General features: G+C 39.7%; 1 protein-coding gene across 5 annotated transcripts in view; it reads left to right on the forward strand.

The window, feature by feature from the left end:
* MOBP (myelin associated oligodendrocyte basic protein) overlaps window positions 1-12,255 on the forward strand; it is a 59,438-nt gene extending 47,183 nt beyond the window's left edge. For 4 of the 5 annotated variants that reach the window (XR_012519265.1, XR_005577245.2, XR_005577242.2 and 1 more), the window contains 2 exons: window positions 7,903-7,986; window positions 8,095-12,255. The gene's annotated coding sequence lies outside the window, so the exon portion shown is untranslated. Of the gene's footprint in view, window positions 1-7,902; window positions 7,987-8,069 lie in introns of all 5 variants that reach the window. The other variant, XR_005577243.2, reaches the window with a different exon arrangement.
* The last annotated feature ends 1,122 nt before the right edge of the window (window positions 12,256-13,377 follow it).

A 13,377-nucleotide genomic window follows, 5' to 3' on the forward strand; every position in this document is an offset into this window, starting at 1 on the left:
GCCTGTGGTTTTGATTTCCTCTGCAAAGTAGGAGATGAGGTGGCCTGATGGGGTGCTGGTGTTGGGGTCAGAGGCATGAGGATGGGGGAGAGGGTTTTAAAGACATCATTTCAACTCATGTCTTTGAAATCGTCTATGTAATTCTTTCTCCAGATGAATTTTTATTTTTATTTATTACAAATTCAAGATAACATTTTGCCACTACATTTTTGCCCATAATCTTATATTTAGATCTAAATCCTAGATCTAAGCTTGAGGCTCATATGGTTTCAGGTGGAAGAAATAGGGGTTGGAGAAAGAAATGCAGAGTCTAATCTTCCCAGTGAATAAAAGTTCATGAGGAAACTTTGATGAGGGGAAGCTATAAAAATTCCACCAGATTACAGGGAGATGGAGCTGTGCACTGAGACAGTAATTTGCTCCCTGTCCATCTAGGCTGCTGTTCTTACACCAAAGAGTGAGTTATAAAAGGTTAAGCAGTCCAATATTTCTCTCCCTGTGTAGGAAACCATTTTCTGATGTGAGGTGGGTTTGAACCCAATTATAATGGAGTTAAATTTGGGGCTGGAAGGGCCCTGGCGGGGGAAGGAGGCTTCCTGCCTGACTCCACTGCACATGTCTCTGTCCCGTTAATACCACCATTGCCAGGTACTTACTATTTCTGGTTGAGTAAAATGAATTGTCCTCAGTGGACAAAGATGATACTGTTGACACAAGAGTAGGGTGTGCAGTTGTTACTTGGAGAGAATTTGCATCCTCTTTTTATTGTAGTACAGGTACACACTTGCAGGAATGCTTGGGTAAGGGGAGTGATAAAAACTTCTTATTGAGCATCAACTATGCATTCACCTTATACCACAGGGTACTTTGTGTTTGTAAACGGGAAACAGGAGAAGTTGTCATGACACCCATGGCCACTGGAACCATGACCTTTACCTTACTACCACCGTGTGGCAACCCAGAAGTTCCTAAACAGAGAATGGTTTAGAGTACCCAGGGGTACTTGGAGATACCACTGTATGAGATAAGAGGAAAGTGGAGCCAGCAGGACTCCAGGCCACACCTTCACATCAACAAAAGTAGTGTTTAGTGTCTGTGTTGACTTCTAACTTTATGTAGATAAAGGATTCCACTGGAGCAAAAGAGTCTGACTGCATTTTCACAAATAGAACAAATATTGATAGAATCCTTACGTTAAACAAATTTCTAAATGGTTTACTGAATTAAAGAGTGCACTCTGACATTGCAGGTTTCAGTTTAGTTGGCTGGTATTTCAGAGACTATTCATTTCCTCTGAGGCAACAATTTACCTATCACCAAGTTCAGTGCTTTGACTTTGATCAACTGACTGGGTTTATCCAAAGTGCAGATGAGCAAAAGAACACCGATTAGAAAACAGTCCTGATAATTAGTCCTGTCATTTTTAGTTTTACACAAATTTATATAAAAGCATTATATTTTACAAGGCACTAAAATCCATTTCTGTTGCATAAGCTTCATTGACATATAAATGACATTGGTAAACACAAAATAGGTTTGAGGAGAGTGGAGAAAATAGGAATCTACAGCTTAAGTCGTGGTCTTACTTCATAGCAAATCTGTTACCTATCAGATTTCCATCATTTGGTGCAAAAAGATCTCTTAATAAAACTAAGTTCTGGCCGGGCGCGGTGGCTCAAGCCTGTAATTCCAGCACTTTGGGAGGCCGAGGCGGGTGGATCATGAGGTCAAGAGATCGAGACCATCCTGGTCAACATGGTGAAACCCCGTCTCTACTAAAAACACAAAAAAATTAGCTGGGCGTGGTGGCATGTGCCTGTAATCCCAGCTACTCAGGAGGCTGAGACGGGAGAATTGCCTGAACCCAGGAGGAGGAGGTTGCGGTGAGCCGAGATCGCGCCATTGCACTCCAGCCTGGGTAACAAGAGCAAAACTCCGTCTAAAAAAAAAAAAACAAAAAAACTAAGTTCTAAGAAAGTATTAAGTCTGATTACCAACATTCATATTGGATTTTGAAGCATATGAGCTCTCTTAAGAGTCAATTCATAATCTGAGGCTGGAGATCTGTGGGACTCAGTAGTGGTATCTGGAGAGGCTGGTGGGTCCCTCTCTAGAACCCAAAAGGTGTAAGGATTTTGTAGAGGGAAAGGTAAATAATGCCAAGTAGCTGGGGTCTAGGAAGAACGTTTTCTCTTGGGGCAAGAGGGTGTAAGTTCCTAAAGTTCCTTCAGCAGGGATGTTGGTCCTTTAGTTAGGAGGTTTAAAATCACCAGGAAGAAAGGGTGAGGAGAAACGTCTGGGCCCATGTTTGAGAAGATGGCTGATGGTGGTGGAAGTCCTTTCTTTGATGAGTTAATGATGCAGATTTCTGATAAAGATAGGAAGTTATTTACATCAGCATTAACTAAATCTACCCTTCATGCCGAAAGGAAGCGCTCTTGGGCCATTCTCTATTAATGAAACCATACCAGGGTCAATATTAGAGTGTCTCTGAAATACACTGAAAATACTTCCCTGGCTCAGGTAGTGGCCAATGCTACCTCCAGGCAGTTTTCCTTGATTAATGATGCAATGGAGGTCTCCTATTGCATCCACCATCAATGAGAGTTGGGCAGTCTGTCATTCAGAGGAAGTGGGACTCAATAGACATTCTGACTATTAATTCAGTCATGTTTACATGCAGATCAGAGGGTAAAGTTTTTCTTTACACCCTATATGTCCTTCTCTTCCTAGGTGAAAGTCCATTCACAACCAATTCAGTGCTAGCAGATCTTTTCCTAACAAGAACAGGTGGAGGGCATAGTGGGGATTAGAGCACCTCAGCACTCACAGGGGCATCCTATGAGAGCCAGGCTGGCTTCTAGGACATCTTATTGATGGAAGTTATTCAGTGGATCTTCCTGGATTTGATTTTATTTTTCTGATCTCTTGAGAACATCAGTCTTTGGGTTTATTACCTGTAATTTTTGTCTTAGGAAGGCAGCATCCTTCTTTCCAGGAAGAAATCTTGATGTATGAAAAAGAAAAAACCTGGTATCCTGCCCTGTTTTTGTTCTCATGGAGATTCAGCAGATTTTTACATAATCTGTTTTTGCTATAATTCACCCTCCACTTCTTGAATTCTTTGTGAACATCCCTTTCTCCTGTGAGCTGACAGCTTCTGTTCTTTTTTTTGGAGCTTATGAGCTTTTTGAGTTAGATCCTTTAGCAAAGCCCTAGTTTTCTGCCGATGGAGATCATTAAGGATCTCTACCGCCAGCTGCAAGATTTTGCATTTATTTTCAACTAGAGCATCGACTGGCTGCAGTAAAACAAATTTTTCCAAGTTTAAAATTTTTTTCTTCCAGCTGATGCCTTGCTGGCAATTATTTGACTTAGACTATAAATGGCATCTTTTTTTTCCTTTTTTTCCAGTTGTTGTTAATGTGGATTTTGGCATTGTCTGATGACCCTAACTTTTCATCATCTTACCATGGTAATCTCCCAGTTAACCCTTTATTTTCGAATCATCTAGTTTATTTCCTTTTCTGTGAGTTTCTCCTCTGACTCAAAGATCAAGATCACGTGGTTTCAGTTATCTAGTATATTTATTCATAACTACAACTGCATTATTTTCCTAAACCACAGCTTCTTTCTGAGACTTGAGATCTTATCTGATCTGCTCACTATCTCAGTAGGTAGGGGTCAGGGAGGAGCAGTTAGGGGCAGAAAGAGGCCACAGCCTTCTGTTTACTGCAGCCTCCACGTACCCCTTATGTAAACAATCTGTCCTGCCACCTCTTTCTCTTCTAACTCCTATCTTCCATCTCTTTCTTCACCTCAATGCACACACATCTCCAATCACAGTAACTGTTTTTTTTTTTTTCACAACTTAAATTTGCAGATCTTGGTTTATAGATTTGTAGCAGAGCTACTTAACAACCTTTCTGTATTTTTATTCCCCTGGACTTACACCCCCTTCATGCTTTCTCTCTCCAGATCTTGTCCCTGGCTGTTAACTCTGATTCTTCCCAAACCAGCCCTACTCTGACTTACGCAGTTTCCTACCATCAAACTGCCAGCAATGACGCCTGGTAAGGGTGCTGACCCACAGCCAGGTGCATTCTTTCTCCCAGTCTCTCTAATTCCCAAATGGCCTGGTGACACAGTTACATTAGATTATGTTGGATTAGTTCTATCACTGCTAAATCTGCTTCCTTAACTTGTGTTCAACTACAATTTTAACTTACTATTACTTGCATTATTTTAAGTCTTCAAAAGTCCTCAGTTAATACTTGAACACAGCATCTCATGTGACACTTTTCCTCTTCTGGTCTAAGTTTCTTTTTGGTGAGCTCTTGGGGTACTAGTAAGAGAATTTCTGCAGTGCAGAGGAGGAGGGAGCATCTGGTGCCAAAGTACCACATGTATTCATGAGTGTGTGGGGTGTGTGTGTGTGTGTCTGTGTGTGAGAGAGAGAGAGAAGAAGAGAAAGAGAGAGGGAAAGAGATTGATCTTTTTACTTCTTGTAGCTTTCTTCTTTCTGCTGCTGCTTGTGTTTTGGGAGAGGTGAATTTCCTCCCTTCAATTCCCTATGTCTCCTTGCTCAAAATCATGCTGACAGGACGTCATGGCTCCTGATATAGTAAACCTCAGGATAGTCCTTACACATGCAAGAGGTTTGGCTGGCAATTCACTCTCATTTCTTCTCCCTTATGACTTGTAAAACTCAAGTACTTGGGAAAATGAAAAAACTTTAGTGTACATATCTCACGCAACAAGGCTTTATAAAGCTGCTTCTCTCTCTTTCTCTCTCTCTCCCCCATTTTTTTTTTTTCTGTTTTTTTGGGACGGAGTCTTGCTTTGTTGCTTAGGCTGGAGTGCAGTGGCACAATCTTGGCTCACTACAGCCTCTGCCTCCCAGACTCAAACAATTCTCATGCCTCAGCTCCCGAGTAGCTGGGATTATGGGCGCGTACCAACACACTCAACTAATTTTTTGTATTTTTAGTAGAGATAGGGATTCACAATGTTAGTCAAGGTTGCCTTGAACTCCTAGCCTGAAGTTAATCCTCCGGCCTCAGCCTCCCAAAGTGCTGGGATTACAGGTGTGAGCTACACACCTGTCTAGGCAGCTTTGTATTCTAAACATTAAGGTACCATTAGGATAGAACTAATTTAGAGCAATGTTATATAGTGACTTTCTCATACAGGGAGTGCAACAGCCAGGTTGGTTATACCAGAACATTATTTATACAGGGGAAAAAATCAGGCTTATGTGTATATGTGAATACAGAATTTATTTTGTCTTGAAATCTGAGCCTCCTGTTTAAAGTTTTTTAAGGGACTAAGCAACTTTTGCTCTTCACTCATAATGCTTTTTCTTTCAGAACCCACCTTTCATGGAACCCTGCAGCACTAAACACTTTTACATTTGTAACATATTTAAATGATAGAAATAAAAGCGTCTGCTCCTAAGCTCATGGGCAAGTCCACTCATCACAAGTGCTGCTGGCCAACAGGGTCAATATTTGCTGACTGAGTAAATAATGAAATAGTATTAAAGATAAAGTCATTTAGGGTTTTACTGAGAATGTAAAAACCCAAAAATGAAAATTCTAACAAAAGCAGAGGATCCAAACCATAACTTGATGCCAAAACTCTTGCAACTACCTCAGAGCATAGGTGAGCACACCTAAGTGTATAATACCATCTTCTCCTCTTACACTGCCATCTCTTCCACCCACATGGGGCTTGATGCCAAGAATCACAGGTACGCTGCACATAACCTGTGTTGACAAGTGCTCACTTTAATTGGTTGATGGTCTTGTGGTGGTGAGTGGGTATGGGAGTAGGGTGTGTCTGGACTAAGGGTATGGGATCAGGCTAGTTCTCACGTTCTCACCAGAAATAGGAGTTGACCACAGCTGCTATTGCTTTTCGAACATTGGGAGAGGTAGTATGTAAGGCGGTTCAGAGTGAGGAACCTGGAAACAGACATCCCTGTCATGGATTTCCTGTTTGAAGATTATTACTTGTGTGAGCTTTGACAAAGAATTGAAGGTCTCTGAGCTTTATTTTACAAGCGAAGACAATTAAAAAAAATCAATTAGCATAAAGCTTGCATGTAGATAGTGCTCATAGAGTAAGATCAAAAAAATGTTGCTTATTCATATAGCACTATTTACTGTTTGCATTTGCTCTTACACTTATTTGCATGCTTATTAATTACTTGTCCCCACCACTAGAATGTAAACCTCATAAGAGCAAAAACCATGGCTTTATGCCTTGATGTTGTTCCTCGTTTTCCATCCCAATTATTTGATATGGACAAGTGTTGTTTCCTGGAATATATGGAAACAGTTTTGAAAGCATGGCCTTAAATCCCCTTCTGATCTACTTCTTAAGCCATGATGCTATTGATTTGGCAGAGTATGGACTAGGTTTAATTTCTACTTTAATAAGCAGACTTTGCCTAGAAATGTCCCATTTTTGTAATTTACTTTTAAATGATAATTATAGCAAGAAAGTAATTATTATAAAAGTAAATATCTCTTTCTTAAGATGCCCGCAGTATCAGCTTTTACGTAAAAGGTTCCATACACTATAAGATTTGCAGTAAGTTGCCAACCCCTTTTCTAAAACTTTCAGGTTGTTTTTGCCCTCCAGCTCAATCAGTTATTTAAGAATTACATCTGTGATTTAGGCAAAAATATGACTTACATGCCCTGGTCCCTAGTGGGGAATAAAGCACTTGAGGGGTTGCAGCTAGAGACCCTGTGGTAGCCTAGAACCAAGTGCAAACTAATGTCACCCATTAGGAGCAAAAGAAATGGGCAGAGTCTTTCTGCTGTGACCAGTGAATTTGGATGCACTGCAGTTCTCTGCTTTCATTATTCAGAATATCTAGAAGTAGATGATTGATACAAGTCAGATCTTCCACAATAACCCTTGCCACTATTCCACAGAATAACTCTCATGATCAAGGTGCTTGGTGCTACTTAAGCTAATGAAAAATTGGCTTTCACCAAACAATAATCAACTAATCTGAAATCCTTGGATGTTACAAATCATCTTTCCTCTGCCCTGAGCAATATTTCTACAGGTATTTTTATATAGGCTTATCTGCAATTAATATTTATAAAGTAAGATTTCATTGGAGTATATTAGCCTCTCAAAATAGTGTAGAGATTAGTATAATCTGATATATATTTTGATTTTTAAAAACATTATCTGATTTGTAAACATACACTCAGTTTCTTCTTAACATATGGCCTAAATCTTGACTATTTTACTAAATTTTAATGCCTTCCCACAAGAGCAGATTTAGTACATTAACACACCTTCTAGTTGTTGGCATTTTGAAAGTATTGGCTCAAAGAAAGTGTCAGGAAAATGGGCAAGAACACTGTAATCTTGGAAAGAGCATGGAGTTATGTAAAAAAACTGGGCTGGGACATGGTTTTATTTCTCACTAGCTGTATGAGTTTGGGAAAGTCATTTAACCCATCTGTGCCTCAGTTTCTTAATGACTGACTGACTTGCCTTTCCCACAGTACATTTGTACAAACTGAGAGAAATTAAAGTTTTAATTTATCCCTGCGGAGTCCTGATGGCTAAGAAAAAAAAAAAAAAAAAGAAAAGGAAAGAAAGAAAAATTTAATAACATTAAAAAAATTTTAATCTAAAGGCTTAGCACACCTAGATGAAAATATGTTTTCTGAGGGGATATCATAAAGGGGGAGGACTGGGATTGCCATCCTTCAGACACCTACCCACCATTTTTGGTCAAGGAGCAATATCTATTTGTGAAGAAAGGAGAGAGGCCAATTGGGGGTACTCAGATATAACCACTGGGGGAATTACTGTGGGTTGAACAGCTGCATATAGAATTGTAGTTTGACAGGTTTTCCTGCCCATTAGCACTTGGAAGATACCATCCCATTGTCTTCTGACCTCTATAATTGCCACTGAGAGATCTGCTGTCAGTCTGCTTATCCTTCCATGGTAAGTAAATTGTGTTTTCTCCTTGTTTTTAAGATTGTTCTCTTTGGTGTTCTAAAGTTTCACTATAATGTCACTAAGTATAGATTTATTTTTATTCATTCTGCTCAGGACTCAAGTTTCTTCAATCTGAAGATACATGTCTTTCTTCAGGGACATGTGGAAAAAAAAAGATGTTGCACAACCATCAAAATGGCAAAAATAAAAAAAAATCAAGTGTTGGCAAAGATGTGGGGAAAATTCTCATAAGCTACTGATGAGAATTTATAAACTATTATGACACCTTTAAATTGCAATCTGGGGATACTAGCAAAGGAGGAAATTGTATAACCTGTGATGAAGCAATTATAATTTTAGGCACCCATTCTAGAGAAAACTTGAATTCATAGAAAAAGGAGACACACATAAATCTGTTCAATGAATCATTGTTTGGCATTAAAAAGAGAAGAGACAGTTAAAAAAATTTTAACCAAAATGTCCACCAATAAAATGAGTGAATCACCTGTGGTATATTCATAAATAAAAATCTTAAATAGCAGTTAAAACAAATCAGATATACACACATTAAACAGATAAATTTAGAGCACAAAATGAACATAAAAAACCAATAGTAGATGGCAAATGTAATATAATGTACTATGCATACATTTTAACAAAGCACAATAGTATATTGAATATTGCCCAATAAGCAGAAGCCATAAGGTCTCACACTTTCCTTATAATGCAACAGAATAAAAATGACAACAAAGTAAAAGGGTATCCCAAAAATAAAACTATCCTTTCAGGAAAAAAAAAATTGATTTTTTTGGTTTGAAGAAATAACAGAAAGTAAAAGCTATCTATAAATGGTTAATAATATTAGGTGGACATTATTTGTTTGAAGAGATGGGTGAAATATAGATGACAAGCCTTGGGTATCTTCAAGGTTATACGTCTTAGAAAACAAAAATACTTGTCTGGGTTCAGTTTTGGATCTGGTCTCATTCTTGTGGCTCCAGATGATTTCTGACATGGAGAAAAATGGGGAAGAGTTGAAATACATCCTTCCACCCAAACCCTCCTTTAGTAATAGGTAAGCAAATGCAGAAGAAAATAGAATGTTGCAGAATGTGGAGGGATGTAAAATAGACAGTACTAGGGTAGAGGGAAGCTCAGATTACAGGAAAGAAAGAGTATTAGGAACCATCTTGTGCTAGGAACTGCTGTGGCCAAGCACACTCAGATGTCAAAAGATCCAACAAGGCCATGGCTCTGTGCCCTTGAGTGAGCACAACCATCCCTAGCCAAACTTAAGAGGCAAGTAAAAATATGGGGGCAATGTCAGACAAAGTCTTGTTCAAGTTATGGGGCTAGGATGAGAGAGAATGCCACAGAGTAGGGAGGAAGAGTGATAGATCCAGGTGAAATACAGCTCAGAGTGCCATGACCCCAGGAAGAAGAATCAGGCAAGTACTGTCCCAAGGCAGCTGGAGGGTGAGGCCAGAGTGTCCTGGCTTCCTTACTTGGGGATACCATGGCTATCTGTGGAAATTCTAATAAAAAGGCAGGAAAATTTGACTGGATGGAATCTTCACGTAGAAATGTTTCTCTTGCCTAAATTCAGGTGCTAAATAAACAACAAAACGGTAACCTCTACTATGAAGCGTTTCCAGTGATGGGATATCTGAGGCCATTACATTCCTGGGAATAGCATGGTGAGGTGCAGGGTGGTGGTGGTGGTGGAAACATACGCCAGACCACTGTAAGTGAGAACAAATTACTGGCCCGGCCCAACCCACATCTAATAAGAAATTTAATATCCCTTTGGCCTGTTTTAGATTTTGGCAAAGCTAGGCCCATAGTCAGCGCTTCCTGGGCTCTCTTTTCCACATCATCCAGAAAACATACATTTACTATGGAATGATTGTGGAGGTGAGAGTATAGTGCATATTAATTCATGCAAAAAGTTAGATGTTAGTGCAGAAATGTAAATGAAAAGAAACTACTGAACTCTCTGTCGTGGAAATAAAACCTTCTGGGGATGAATCAAAACTATCTGACAATTACTTGAAACAGGTGGATAGCTAACTGTAATGTGCCTTGGATATTATAACTAAAAGGTGCTATAATCCAGTTTTCTTTTTGTCTTTTAAGGATTGGTTCTGAGGCACACTACCAGTAAATATTGCAAAAATTACATAAAGTTCCAAAAGCTACTCTGTGTAAACTTTTTGAGTGGGAATTTTCAACCATAATGTCTGGCATATGACTGATATTATGAATGTTAACTGATTTTATGTTCTGATGTTTTGACTGGTTTTGGGGAAAATTTTGGAAAAAAAAAAGAGTTATCCTTGTAAATACCGAACAACCGGGTCTCTGGGTAAAAAGTCCTAATTTATAGAGATTGCTAATTTCCATAGTGTAAATATTTCCACAATGCAGATTTATTTATTCTTTCTTTCTTCTTTCTGTCTTTCTTTTTCTTTCTTTCTTTCTCTTTCTTTCTTTCTTCTTTCTCTTTCTTTCTTTCTTTCTCTCTCTCTTTCTTTCTCTTTCTTCTTTCTTTCTCTCTCTCCCTTCCTTCCTTCCTTCTTCTTTTTTTGAGATGGGGTTTCACTCTTGTTGCCCAGGCTGGAATGCCATGGTGTGACCTTGGCTCACTGCAGTCTCCACCTCCCAGGTTCAAGTGATTCTTCTGCTCAGCCTCCCTCCTGAGTAGCTGGGATTACAGGTGCCCACCACCATGCCTGGCTAATTTTTTAGTTTTAATAGAGATGGGGTTTTACCGTATTGGCCAGGCTAGTTTCAAACTCTGGACCTTAGGTGATCCATCTGCCTTGGCCTCCCAAAGTGTTGGGATTACAGGCGTGAGCCACCACACCTGGCCTACAATGCGTATTTCACACTATGAACATGATGTCTCTGGAGTTTACCATTTATCTTTTAATTGGTAAATTTGATGCAGAATTGGGAAGAGAAGCACACAATTGACTCTTGTCAACTGGCACAGGCCAGCGCCAGTGCACCACTGTATGTATCCATGGCCCTCGGTGAAGTTAGAGTTTACTACTAAAATTTCTGCTCCATAAATATACAAAGGCACTAGCAAGAGAAAAAAATATAAAGGGAATATAAACTAAATTCAAACTGGGACCTCAAATGGAGAAAATCGACATAGTATTTTTGTGACTTTGAAAAGTAGCATTTGTCTAGAATTACCTTTTATTGTCTTTTTTTGTTGTTGTTTTTTGAGATGGAGTTTTGCTCTTATTGCCCAGGCTGGAGTGCAGCGGTGCGCAACAGCTCACTGCAACCTCTGCCTCCCGGGTTCAAGCAATTCTCCTGCCTCAGCCTCCCAAGTAGCTGGGGTTACAGGCACCCACCACCATGCCCAGCTACCTTTTTGTATTTTTAGTAGAGATTGGATTTCGCCATGTTGGCCAGGCTGGTCTCGAACTCCTGACCTCAGGTAATCCACCTGCTTTGGCCTCCCAAAGTGTTGGGATTACAGGCATGAGCCACTGCACCTGGCCTATTACTATCTTTTATTAAGCAAACAGGATATCTATGTATCATACTAAGTGTTCTGAGCTTTTAGTTTCTTTGGTGTTCACCTAGGTGGAGGCTGGGGCTTCCTTCTTTCAGATATTGGTGCTAACGTGATGCTGATCAAAGAATTGATGGGACCTGCACACTGTAAAGCTGGTTTCGGGATGGCTGAGCTGAGGGTCAAGAAAGAAGAGAAGATACGAACTGCCTGAATTTTGGGATGGTGGCACTGAAATTATACTTGTGATTTGGCGTGACAATATATAGCTCTTTGTGGTTGTTAACATTAATGAAAACAAGAAAAATTAGTTGCTCAAAAGTTGAAAACAATGAATTTATAAACTTTTTATTAGAGTAAGGCAAAGATATTAAAATAGAAGTAAATTAGAAATGTCAATAAGAACCCATGGCCATTTTTTAAAAGGAGACTTTATCTGTTCTGTCCCTACAGTGATTTATGTGCTCAAATATTTTTTCTGTCATCCTGACAAATTCCAGTTGGAATGTGGAACAAGCTTATTTGTAGACCCAGTGCTAGTGGCTTCTAAAACAATTCTCTGAAAAGAGAAACCACTGCCCATTGGAAGGATAGTTGATTCCATACCTCGAGCTAGGGAAAATAATCAGAATTAGTCTGTGAATTCTAGATGTTGAGGGAAAGCAAGGTTGCATTAGAGCATCAGAGTCATAAGTCCATAGGATGCAAAAAAGAAGATGAAATAAAATTGCCTGAAAAACGCACCTGAATTTCTGACATTGTTTACCGAAAAGGCTGGGTATTGATAAATCCCAATTATGTGAGGTCTACACTTGAGAATTTATAACCAACAGTTTGAAAATGCAGGGTGTTGTTTTTTTCTATGAGGAGACAAAACAGTCAGACGTGAGTGTTGCAGGACATTATCACAGTATCAAAGATCTTCGTGAAATGTGGTTCATTTGCTAGAAAATAATGCAAGCCTATTGGAGAGAATCAAGGTTTCTGTGTTGCTGCTAGGGATGACCTTAGGGGTTGTAAGTCACACTTTTTCCTGAGTCTGCCAGCAGCAGCTACACAGAGTACGCCTGCCTCTTCCTATGAAAGTCACACTGAGGCCGGGCGCGGTGGCTCAAGCCTGTAATCCCAGCACTTTGGGAGGCCGAGGCGGGTGGATCACGAGGTCGACAGATCGAGACCATCCTGGTCAACATGGTGAAACCCCGTCTCTACTAAAAATACAAAAAATTAGCTGGGCGTGGTGGCGCGTGCCTGTAATCCCAGCTACTTAGGAGGCTGAGGCAGGAGAATTGCCTGAACCCGGGAGGTGGAGGTTGCAGTGAGCCGAAATCGAGCCATTGCACTCCAGCCTGGGTAACAAGAGTGAAACTCCGTCTCAAAAAAAAAAAAAAAAAAAAGAAAGTCACACTGAGTCTCATCAGCTAGTAGTGTCTGGGCACTATTGCAAGTTATGTCGTGGTGTTTATGGCCATTTATCCAACAGTGCTTTTTTCTGTGCAGGGGGCTCTGCAGCCTCATTCTATGCTATTTTTATTACTGTGTCTGTGTGCCTCAGGTGGCAAAGCAGAACCAGCTTCTCTACCCTCAGCAGGGCTCACTATGACTCACTGTAAGGGAAGAAAATCTTATAGATGTCAGAAAATGTTAGGTAAGTGGACAATGATAAAGCACCAAGTGGTCACTATTAAAGAGAAAAACAGTAAATTGGTGAAGGAGAGGTATCAAAGTTAGTTTTAAAAAAGTAATAGGAGAAATATAAAGGAAAGGAACAATACTCCACAAAAATTTAGATTGTAACTGAACTTCTCCTAAAGAGATTTAAAAATTAGGTAAAGGAAATACATGAAGAACGAAGGTAAAATGTT

The sequence above is a fragment of the Saimiri boliviensis genome, chromosome 9 (genome assembly GCF_048565385.1).
Source record: "Saimiri boliviensis isolate mSaiBol1 chromosome 9, mSaiBol1.pri, whole genome shotgun sequence".
NCBI classification, from domain to species: Eukaryota; Metazoa; Chordata; class Mammalia; order Primates; family Cebidae; genus Saimiri; species Saimiri boliviensis.